An 11,593-nucleotide genomic window follows, 5' to 3' on the forward strand; every position below is an offset into this window, starting at 1 on the left:
GATTCATGCTTATAGTTATTCTTAAAAAAATACTATTTTGTTGGTGGTGTTCATAGTGGGGGTTATGAGTGGATGTGTTATATGTGCGTGAGCTCAGGCATGTAAATAAGGGCCATGGGGAAATCAAAGGGAGACTTTTAGAAGTAGATTCTCACCCTGCACTAGGTTGAAGCAATCTTTGTTTCTGCTATGCTGCATATTCCAGACTAGATGGTCTGTAATCACATTTAAATACGGAACCATCTTGCAAGCTGTACTCAGGTGGTTTTAAGCAAAAAAGAGAAAAAGAAAAGATTGCTTCTATATCCCTGGTAAGCTTTATTCATCCTGTAGAAAAACCTCAACAGTAAAAAGACTTTTTGATTAGCAAGCAGTTCAGCATACGTTGCAGCAAAACTGACTGCCTGCGTTTCCAGACTGTTGGCTGCTTCGCAGAGTTCAGACTCCACACCTTGTGAAAAATCTGGGTCAGCGAGGACATAAACATCGAAATGAAGAACAGCAAAGGACTCAGCTTATTAGGGAAGCAAAGCATAGAGTCTTGGTTCTTAGCCATCTATACTGTTACAGCTTTGATTACAAAATACATAGTGTGTAAGATACTAATCTGTAATGCTTGGCTTTTTCTTACTATACAAAGAGCAGCTTCTACTATGCTACTAATTGAACCTTTTGCCAGAAGATAAATGTGAAGAACATGACATACGGTTAAGGAAACAAACGTTGGAATATGAATGCAGTATTCTGCCATAACTCTGCAAATACCCCCTTGTTTTTAAGCGATGCCTGGAAAGTGTATGGTCCTGGCCTGACATCAGCTCAGCAAACCTCCTTCAACACTGATGCTCAGAGTTAAGAATAACCTCAGCACTCATGAGGCTCAAGTCAGAGTATGGCAGGTTTGAGGCAAACTTGGCCCCCATCTTGAGTGTGTGCCCCATCTCTACTATATAGGAAGACCCTCTCAGATTTAAAAAGTAAGTTGTGAATGTGGTTACTTGATAGTGTTTGTCTATCATACATAAAGTCCTGGGTTTCATTCTTAGTACCATAAAAACTCTGCTTGACGGCACAGTGCGCAGTCTCTGCCTTTGGGAGGTGGGGTGGGAGGATCAGCTGTTTCCGGTCCTTCTCAGCTGTACAGTGACTTCTAGGCCAGCCAGAACTACACACCACAATGTCTCAACAAATAACAAGGTGTACCAACTTCAGCTATACTGCTCTGCCTTAAAGATTTTTTGATTTGTTAAAGCCAATTTCCTAAAACCTCTTTCTTCGCTCCTGTCTCTGATGACTCCTCAGTCCCTCCTGGAACTCCCTCAGGCCCTGCCTCCACTCGGCACTGTACTGCAAGGCCATCAGTGAAAATGGAGTAGGTGTAGTGGGTAGCCCTTCCAGCTTTGTTCTGGAAGTTCCAGCCCCCAATTGAGGCTTCGCAATTGTCGCATCTACAAGGCGGGGCCAGGGGAGGCGCCTGGGGACTGGAGATCTGGATGGGCAAGCGCTCTCTCTGGTCCTGGACCCTTGATGGTGAACGTTGACCGAGCAGAGCTCCAGAGAACACCACTGGACTGCGATACACCTTCCCCAGACCCCACCACCTACCTATCCCTTCATTTGTAAGTTATCCACTAAATAAATCTTCCTTTTAACTACGTAGAGTGGCCTTAATAATATCACCATTAGTAGGGCCCTCCTATATTACCCAGTTAAACTTCATTACATTTTTTGAGGTTCATTCTCAATGTATATTCTAGGGAATAAGAAGTTGGGGGTCTCCACATAGGAATTCAGCCCACAACACCCATTTTGTAGTTAAAGATATTAAGATGCATAGCTGTTTAGTTACTTGTCCAAAACTTGGGTTCTTGTCAAAATACAAATTATTTTTCTTCTCTCCAGACCTAATGAATGAAAATGAGTGCCTGTAATCCTTTCTTTTCTCTCTATTCTGTGTCTTTGCTTCCCGAACCACTTATGGGTCAAAAATAGGAGTTTCATACTAAAATATAAGGAAACTGGTTTATGAAGTGAGAAAATACCAGGGTAATAATTATATGTTACAAAGAAAATTGATGCCAGACCTCTACTAAATATATCATAATTACCCATCAAATGGAAAAATATTCCATGTGGATGACTAACTTTATATTACAAAGGGACTCCAAGTTCTGTTTTTTCTCTTACTAATTATAGATTTGGCACATTTTTCATCAGTTTTCAGAAGTGGGCGATCAACATGGTTTAATAAATCAACACTAACCTTTCTCATTTTATATTATAATCAAGCAAAATTGGTATAACCCAGCCTAGCCATTTCAAGCTACATGGAACTCAGGCAGGCCCACTGAGAAATGTAATAGGTGGTAGCTTGCTGAGGAATCAAAAGGACACAGAGTTTAGTTTTTATTCCTAAGTTGGGCTGCTTAGGGTCAAGTCCACTTTTTCTGTTTGTTTTGATTTACTTTCTTACAAAGGCAATTAACTCCCCTCTGCTTTCTCTTTTCCATGGAACACATAGGACTATTGATAACTCATTCCATTGTCATATGAGTGAACATCAATTTGTGAAGCCCCTGGTACTGACTTAGTGCTAGGCAAGTATTCCAAGCATGGGATTAGCAGGTTTCTGGAAACTAATCATCAGTCTTAAGAATGCATTTGAAAAATACTTTTAAAAGTTTATTTCAAAAATCAAACTCCATCTAATGGAAATGTCTCCATTTTATGGGTATGTGTGTGTGTGTGTCATAATTGAATTGTTCTATGAAGCATCTCAGACCCTCATTTAATTACAATTTAGAAAACTCATTGCACATCAAATTATATTAATAAGCACAGGATAAATGCTTTAGGATTTAAAACAACTAAAATCCTTTTGTGTTATCAAATATTTCTTGTGTAGAATGAACACTGAAGTTGCTAATGCTGTTTATGAGATGCATTTAAAGAGAAAGCCTATTTTAGATTAATTTCTTTAGTTTACCTAATTTAAAACAACATAAAGAATCCTAAGATAATTAAGCATTACTGTACCATTAGAATAATAAGAACCCAGGACATTTGACAATAACAAATTCTGCCAAGAAAAAGGGGAGGAAGAACTAACAACCGGTTTGATACAAAATGGGGCAGGAACAGTGGATGAAAGGATTTGTTGTTGTTGTTGTTGCTGTTTGTTTTGTATCTGATTTGGAGAGATGAAGATAGAAGGATCTCTAGGGATCTCTAGCATAATTGGGGAGCTCCGGGCTGATGGGAGAACCCATCCCAAATGAGGTGGAAGCATTTCTGAGGGAGACAACTGAGATACCCTGTGTGTAACATGTATACACCTGCAGACACATGCAGACATCTGTACGCACTTAAACATAACACAGACATACCCACACACAATATATATCAGCAAATGTAATGAACAATATATCCATATAAAATCTTCCCACGAGTCACCATTCCTAATAATGAAACTACAGTAACAACCAAGACAATGTTCAGTAAGTGAACTGGAACACAAACCAAGGTAAAAACACAGAATGAATCATTACTCTTCAGTGATAAAAACTTTATCTTCTAACCATGAAAAGACACGCTGTAAGATTTACCACACAGGAAGAAGTTAATTGGTGGTAGCTATATGGTGTAGGATCCAACTATATGGCATTCTATAAGAAGGAAAAACTGCAGAGAACAAAACCATCAGTGGTGGCTCAGCATTAGAGGGAAGGAAGGCGAGGTGGGACATAGAAGGTTACAAGGCGGGTAGACTACTCTCTGTGTAACTATTGTGGTGGGCATATATCGCTATACATTTTCCAGCCTCATACATCACACAACACCAAGTGAGCTCAATGTCAAATGTGCATTTGAGTGATATCAAGATGCCAATGAAAGTTCATCAATTTAATAATTACACCACTCTGGTGAGAATATATAGAGATGGAAATATGGGAGTCTCTTATCTTAGTGAACAACATTACTAGAGAATGACGAGGTCCATTGCTGACAATAGCATTAGCTGATCTTCACTCTAGCCCAAGTTGCTGAGCACCTTTGTTTTTGCAGTGAGTGGTTTAAGCAACACTGAGAAATGATATGCAAAACAAAGCTTTGAAAGGTCTGTGTGTCCCAAGACACAGTGCCTGGAATAAGGTCTTTCCTTGCCTCTGGATACTGTTGTACTTGAGTATGATACATGAAACATTCTTTAAGGAAGTATGATGTCAGAGCCTTAGGTGAAGATTCAGTGGATGGCCAGGTTCAGAACTTGCATTGTAATGAGTTAACAAGTCTCTACCACATACTACTTTGGATGGGACCTTCCATCTAGACTATTTATGAGATAACATTTTTATTTATTCTCATATAAACACTTTGGGGTGGGATTCTTGAAGCAATAGTGTTCTGTAACATGACATTCCTATTGGCTATACTTGCATTGTCAATTGAGTTATTACTTTTTAACCTAGGATTATGCTTAAGAAATGTACCTGTTGGACAGCTGATTATTCTGCAAGGCAACATTATAAAAACTAACAAACTATAATATATTGACTCATTCATTGCTCAAGATGCTGGGAATAATAAAAGCAATTCTTTATTCAGAGTTTAATGTATGCAAACTGTGTTCTCAGTGCTTTATGTGAAGTGCCTCATTTAATCCTCATGACATGAGGAAATAAGTACTCTTACTAATCGAATCATATTCTTGACAAATTAATAGTTAGAAATCTCAATATTGTGGTAGTATGTGACTTCTGGCTCAAGCTGCTTGGATAACTCACCAAAGCAGAGGAACAAGGATATCTCATCCAGACTACACTAGCTAAAGTTTGATCATTTACATATTTTCATAGCTAATTATACAAATAGTTATTATAATTTTTAATATTGTTTTCAAACAAAGGACCTTGCACATACCAGACACTATACTAGGAAATTACAACTCCGGCCTTCTTTTTTGTTTTTCATTATCAATTATTTTCATTTATCTGTGTATATGTGTGTAGGTGTGCATGTGTGTGGCAAGTACATGGAATAGGAGAGGATGTCTCAAGACAACGTAGGGCATGGGTTTTCCTCTACTGTGGAATCCAGGGATCTCCAGCTGTCATGTCTGTGAGGGAAACCCCTTCACCTGCCAACCATCTTGCTGCCCCTTGTTTTAACTTTGAAAGCAAACAGATGATTTACATTTCTAAAATGGATCATTGGCCGTTTAACCATGGAGCATTGGAATAATTAGAGGCTAGAAACTGAATTGAAAGTGTCTGTAGACCAGCAACAACTGATCATATAACAACACCATTAGACAATGTTGCTAGAGGGCTGTGCTTTCGGGACTCTGTTCTGTGGGGGGCATATATCCTTGTTAATCTGATGCTTAAAAGACACTGTGAGGGAGGTGATACTATGTCACATTCCATGTGAGGTAGATCTGGTCCTAGCAAAGTGTGAAATGTGCAAATTTCCCATGTTATTACATGGTTAAGTGTGGCTTTCCATTGCATGCATTCCCAGAGAAGTGCGGGCCTTGTAGATTCCTCTGAACTCCTGTTTTTATTCATGAGAATAAATACTAATGTCTAAATACATCAGTTTCTTTGTTTCTTAAACTGGTGATTTATGAATTTACTCTTCTGCTAAAATATTAAATGTGAAATAACTTTACCACATTTACTTAGAAATCTCTTAGTAAGAAAAATGTAAAGTTAAAAATGGCCTAGTGAGAAACTGAGCTATATTCTGTTGCCATTTTCAGTCTCCAATGTTTCAGTGGATTTATTTCATGGAGAAGTTTGTGGTGGCCTATTCTACTACTACATAAACAAGGTACTTGAGAACTCATGGACTTGGTATATTGTCCATAGAGCCATGCCTGATGTGTGCTATACAATATCACATTTTAAAAACATGTAGGAGCAGTTAGTACTTAAATTTCTTATACTGCATCAAAGATGTCTGTATTATTGAAGATAAAATGGTAAAGACATCTTTCCTGTACTCAACTTTTATGTGGCATTCATGTTAATACCTCCTTCTAGACTGTTAGGGGAAGAGTTCATTTGAATGAATGTGGATATCTTTCTGTACAGTTTCACAATAAATTAAGGACATGTTCGTTTGTGATTTACACGTGTATTTCCTGAAAAGTCAGTATAGTATATAAATGCCATAGCACAGTATTAATTGTATTTGGGTGCCAAGTCTGGCCTGTGAGACATTTGTAAGCTCAGCAGAATTTTTATGAAGCCAAGATTGAGTCTCATGGAGTAACAAGATAGGAGCTAAATGGAATCTCTCTATGCCACGGACCTCCTCAAAGACACCAGCCACCATCCTTTAATAATGCTCAGATAACTTTAAAATCAATAATGTAGTAGGAAAAGTGTTATGGAAACTGAGACAGCTGGCCCCAATAGATGAGTCTCTGGGTAAGGAGTCCATGTCCTCTCCATTTATTTTTGCACCCACAAATAATGAGACATATTCCCAAGTAGATTTGAGAATTAGTTTCTAGGGATAGTGCTTCATGTGGGAAGATTTCTTGGGAGCCCAGAGCCTCCTTCTCAGTGCTGTCTTCCTCTCTGACTCCTTGAGGGTTTTCATCATAGGAGCCAAAGGCAGGAAGAGGCACCCTTGACATGGTAAGGTCAGCTTCACTCCAATGCCCTCGGTCGAGGCCTCCTTGTACATTTGTTTTCATGTGAGCCATAGCCTGACATAAGATTTCCAGTCATAGCCCTTGGAACATATGTTTCTCCTGTCCCATCCCTTTGCTTCCCTTTGTGATTTCCCCAACAAAAATCCCTTGTGCAGGTTCCTGTTTGGTGGTGATCTGTTTCTTGTGTTGGTATTTAGTAACAATCTGTTTAGGTTCCTTTGGACAACGCTACTTTCTTTCTGTTAATTTTATATTCATATGATTTTATAACTTCCAAATGGTCCTCATATTGTTTGTGGTATCAATTATCACTTTGTGTTTCTACAAATTTCAACATTTATCTTCTTCCAAATAGATTATTAGCACATTTAATTCAGAAAGAAAATACAGAATATATTTTAATTAACATCAATATTCCTTAAACTCCATCATCACTTCACTTATACACATTGAGTATTAAATGGAGCAAAACCTGAAAATCTCTCCCATAAATTTACAAAGAAGGATAGAGTCCAAATGAATCATCAGACTTGAGATTTGGAAGAAGAAATTACATTCTGGCTACCCAGTGACCCACAAATTGAGAAGCATGGAGAGATAGTAGATTTGAAGGGATAGAACCCTTCATCTGGACTAAGGGGACTTCACATTGTCCTGATGAGATCACATGCTAAGGTGAGACAGGGACACAATGAGGCAGAAGTGCAGCTTCCACAGCTAGTGTTGGATTTGAGGGTAGTGGTTGCAGCACTCCGCTCTAAGTCCCGTTAGCATCAGTGTTGTTCAGCATCCCCCTGCGAAGGAGGCTCTGGTTCTGGGTTGAGACACAGTCCTTTTTATCTCCTGTGTGTTGACGTTAAGTTCAGCCTTTAGTTAATTTCTAGGAGCCCTTTCAAGAAGCCATCGTTGTTGTTTTTCTGTCTTCTTAGTGGCTGCACATGAATGTACTGATATTTTAATTGTTGTCTGCAGCCCCACGGCCCTGTAGTCAGTGCCCGCTGACCACTCAGGCCAAGGCCTGGCTGGGCTTCTGGCCCCACAGCCCTGGCTCTGCTGCAACTTTGATATGAAGATTTAAATTAAATCTATTGTTCTATTTATCAATAAGACTTGAGAGTCAAAGGCTGGTAGAAAAGCCTGCTAGATCACAGTGGTAGAGCAGCAACTAGCTGACCTTTTCTCTTTGCCAGCATCTCCAACATCCTTCTGCTCTGCCAGAACAAAAGAACTCATGCTATACTAAGTCCCTTCCTACTACTTTCTGTGTCTCTCTCTATCCATCTTCCAGACTCCCTCTCTGTGAATACTTTCTGTCAAATAGTTGCTAACTGGGCCTTCTGACCCAAGGGTGATTTTATTTGGCTAACGCAAACACAAAGTTGGGATTCAGAGTGTGACTGAATATCCCACAACACAATTCTCTTTCTTGTCTACAGGTCATGATGATCAGGTTCTCAAGGATATAGCTTCTCTCACATTGATTATGCTAGCCATATGAAAATGCTGATGTTTGACTTTACCTTTTTGGTTTAAAATTCAGTCTTATATGGTTCAGTCTAATTGTTATAGGTGGAATGCACGTGGATATGTGTTTAGAAAACTGTTAAGAAAATTGAATGACAATTAGAAAATTACTGGAAATAAGTTGCTGGTATAATTTGAACTTGTAAAAATAGTCTCTAGGGTGCCAGAAGTAAACTAAATATGCCCTAAAAGCATTCATATATTTTGATTAATTTTTACTTCAATACTGTTTCTTTTAAGACTTTAAAAAATATATCTAAGCTCTCTGAAATGTCCTCAGTTTTATCCTCAAGGACATGGACATAAAATTCTGGGAAATGCAGAGATCATACACAGACTACTCTTTTGTTCACATGCCTAAAAAACCCACAGTAGTCCTCGAATAAAATTCTGGTATTAGCTCTGACCATTTCCCAACACAGGTACATTAAAAACCACAGCTCATAGCTGGAAGCTAAACTACCTTTGAGAACACCATGCAGAGCAGAGTCCTTACTACAGAACTTTCTCTTCATCTGCTCTTTCTGTGTAGTCAGGATAAAGGAAAAAAGAAAAAGAAAAAAAAAAAGAAAGAAAAGGCTACCAACCAACAGGGACTTTCAGAATGACAGTCTAGAGGGAATTCACTATCAGTTTGAATGTTCTTTCTCTGATTAGATTATAGTGGATTTCAAAATCGTTAGCTGAGTATTTCTGTGATATTTTTAAGGATCCTAGCTAAAGTTAAAGTCCTAGGCTTGGATGAGAAATCAAACCAAATGAGTGGGTGAGTTTGCTCTCTTGAGTCTGTGGCTTAGCCTGTGGGTTTTATACAATGTAAATCACTATTTGGGTGTAAAGTGTTCTTCTTTAATTAAGCCAGCAAGGTAGGACATACAAGACCTCACTCAGGCAAAACAATAAGAGTTTATTTTTGCTTAGATGAGCCCACCACCATCTTTTTATGCATATAAATAATACTAATTATTTAAAAAGTATTTGGATTCCTCTTCCTTCCCATGTAGTTCCCAAGAACCGTAAATTCCTCATATGTCTGATTCTTGTTTCAAATTGTCTTTATTTTTGTGCAAAATGATTACTTATATGGATCCTATCACAGTCAGGATGGTACCTTATTATACTGTGGTAATAAATTTAGTTATATACAGTTATGTTCTTTTCTCAGAAGAATAACATATTCTTATAAGTTGAAATAGCTTATCAAATGATCTGAGCATAAATTTACAAGCAAAATGTACTTAGCTATAATAAAACTTCCCCCAAGTAGTGATCTTAAGAGCCACATTCTCAAACCACTATGAAATAAAATTATATATTAACAATACCAGGAACAACTACTACTTCTAAATATATTTAAGTTTAAAGTAAAGAAAATCTAATTAAAAAACTTACAAGTCTCTGAAACTCGATGAGTTGTACTATATAATGCCAGTGACATACTATTTCAACTACTTTATTGTTTAGGAAATATAAGAAAAGGATAAATGAGAATACAAATTAGTTGAAAGAGAAGGAACATAATATAAATTATAGCTCCAACTAACAAATTAAAATAAAAAATCACATACTGACTAATTTAAAAGTTGACTATTTGTAAATAAAGCAGGAAAGCTAGTAGGCAACATGAGAAACACACATTCAACAGTAGTAGTAAGAAATAACCTAGACAGACATATTTACTGGAAGAATGACATACTGACATGGATATCTTCATAAATATCTGTTAATACACTTCTAAATCCAATGGAAACATACTTCTCACAAATTGTTCAAATAAATCCAATATAAACCTAGCACTTGAAAATATTTGCCGGGTGGTGGTGGCGCACGCCTTTAATCCCAGCACTCGGGAGGCAGAGGCAGGCGGATCTCTGTGAGTTCGAGGCCAGCCTGGGCTACCAAGTGAGTTCCAGGAAAGGCGCAAAGCTACACAAGAGAAAACCTGTCTCAAAAAAAAAATGAAAATATTCTACACAAAAATTGGTAATTTTGTGTAATATACATTATAAAACTGTGAGACCATGTGGCTTCATTGGCAAATATTAACATTTAAGTAAGAGATTGTAGATTTTTCTTCACCATGATGACAGAAAAATTCATTTCAATTTAAGAATTCTTAATAAACACACAATTATTATTTATAAGGGTAAAAATAAAATTATATATCAGCATAAACAAATCAAATGTAGAAAAGATTATATAAATATTTAAAGATAATTTATGAAGATAAAGTAAGGATCATTCCATGAGAGTGGGAAAGGTTCAATTGTTTTAGTTAATTATCAAATAATCATTTTATGACAATTTAAGTAGACACCTACACGTAATCTATTTTGGGGATCCTCTTCCCTCTTGTAGGCCATCAGTCTGAAAGGGGAAATAGGCAGAAGCGGTAACAGAAACCTCTTTGCACAGCCCATGAGCATAAGTGGAGATAGCCCTCCTGGAGATAGATTTTGGTGAATCAGCTCAATTTTATTCAAGAGTATAAGGAATAGACAGGATGGGGAAGCTTGTTAATTTGTATTAAGAGGCATACTCCTATCATAAGGCTCCTAGTACAAATCTTAGTTATCATATGTCTAGCAAGGGAGTCTTCTAGTAGGGGTCTGTGTCAGGGTTCAAGCTAAAGATAAGTCAGGATTCTGGCTTAGAGAGAGCTTTCAGATAAGGGCAGTCCTCCAGGCCCAGGGTCATTCTCCAGATAAGGGCAGGTAGAGGCAGGAAGTTCTGCTGAAGGGAGGGAGCTCCATGTTGACGAGCTATTAAGATGAGCTGCCAGGCCATGGGAAGTTTGAAACCTTGATCAATCAACACAAATCTTCACACAAACTATCAGTAGATGTTAAAAATATAAATTACTGGTTGTGGCCTACAAGCACTAAACAGGGAGAAACAGCAGTAACTACATACAGAGTGCTAGAGATGTAACCTGAGTTTAAAGAGGCCATGCTACATGCCAGGATGGGGCAGAAGAAACTTAAAGAACAGGTGGGCAGCATGGCTGGATTTACTGGATAAATGGAAGTTTATGGAAGCTTTGGGTTAGACCCACGGCCATGCTTTGAGATTGTGATTATAGCATCTTCCATCTGAATATTATGTACAAGAGTGATTTACTGTTGTTGGAAACAATTGCTGGATGGAGCCCATCGGACGATGTGAGGAACTAAAATGAATAACTGTTAGACCAGGATGTTTGTTGAGTTGTAGGTGAAAATGAAGGTGTTTCCAAGAGATGTAAAAATGTAACATTAAGAGGATTTTCAAGCATATTAGGAACGGGAATGAGTAGTGCTTGGTGAAGGACTTGATTTTGACACTGAGATCTTTTTAAGTCAAGAACTATGAAATTTCTTTAAATGGTAATTTGAAGGATCCACAGTGATCATTATTTTTAGTGCT

The sequence above is a fragment of the Peromyscus maniculatus genome, chromosome 19 (assembly GCF_049852395.1).
Source record: "Peromyscus maniculatus bairdii isolate BWxNUB_F1_BW_parent chromosome 19, HU_Pman_BW_mat_3.1, whole genome shotgun sequence".
Lineage (NCBI taxonomy): Eukaryota > Metazoa > Chordata > Mammalia > Rodentia > Cricetidae > Peromyscus > Peromyscus maniculatus.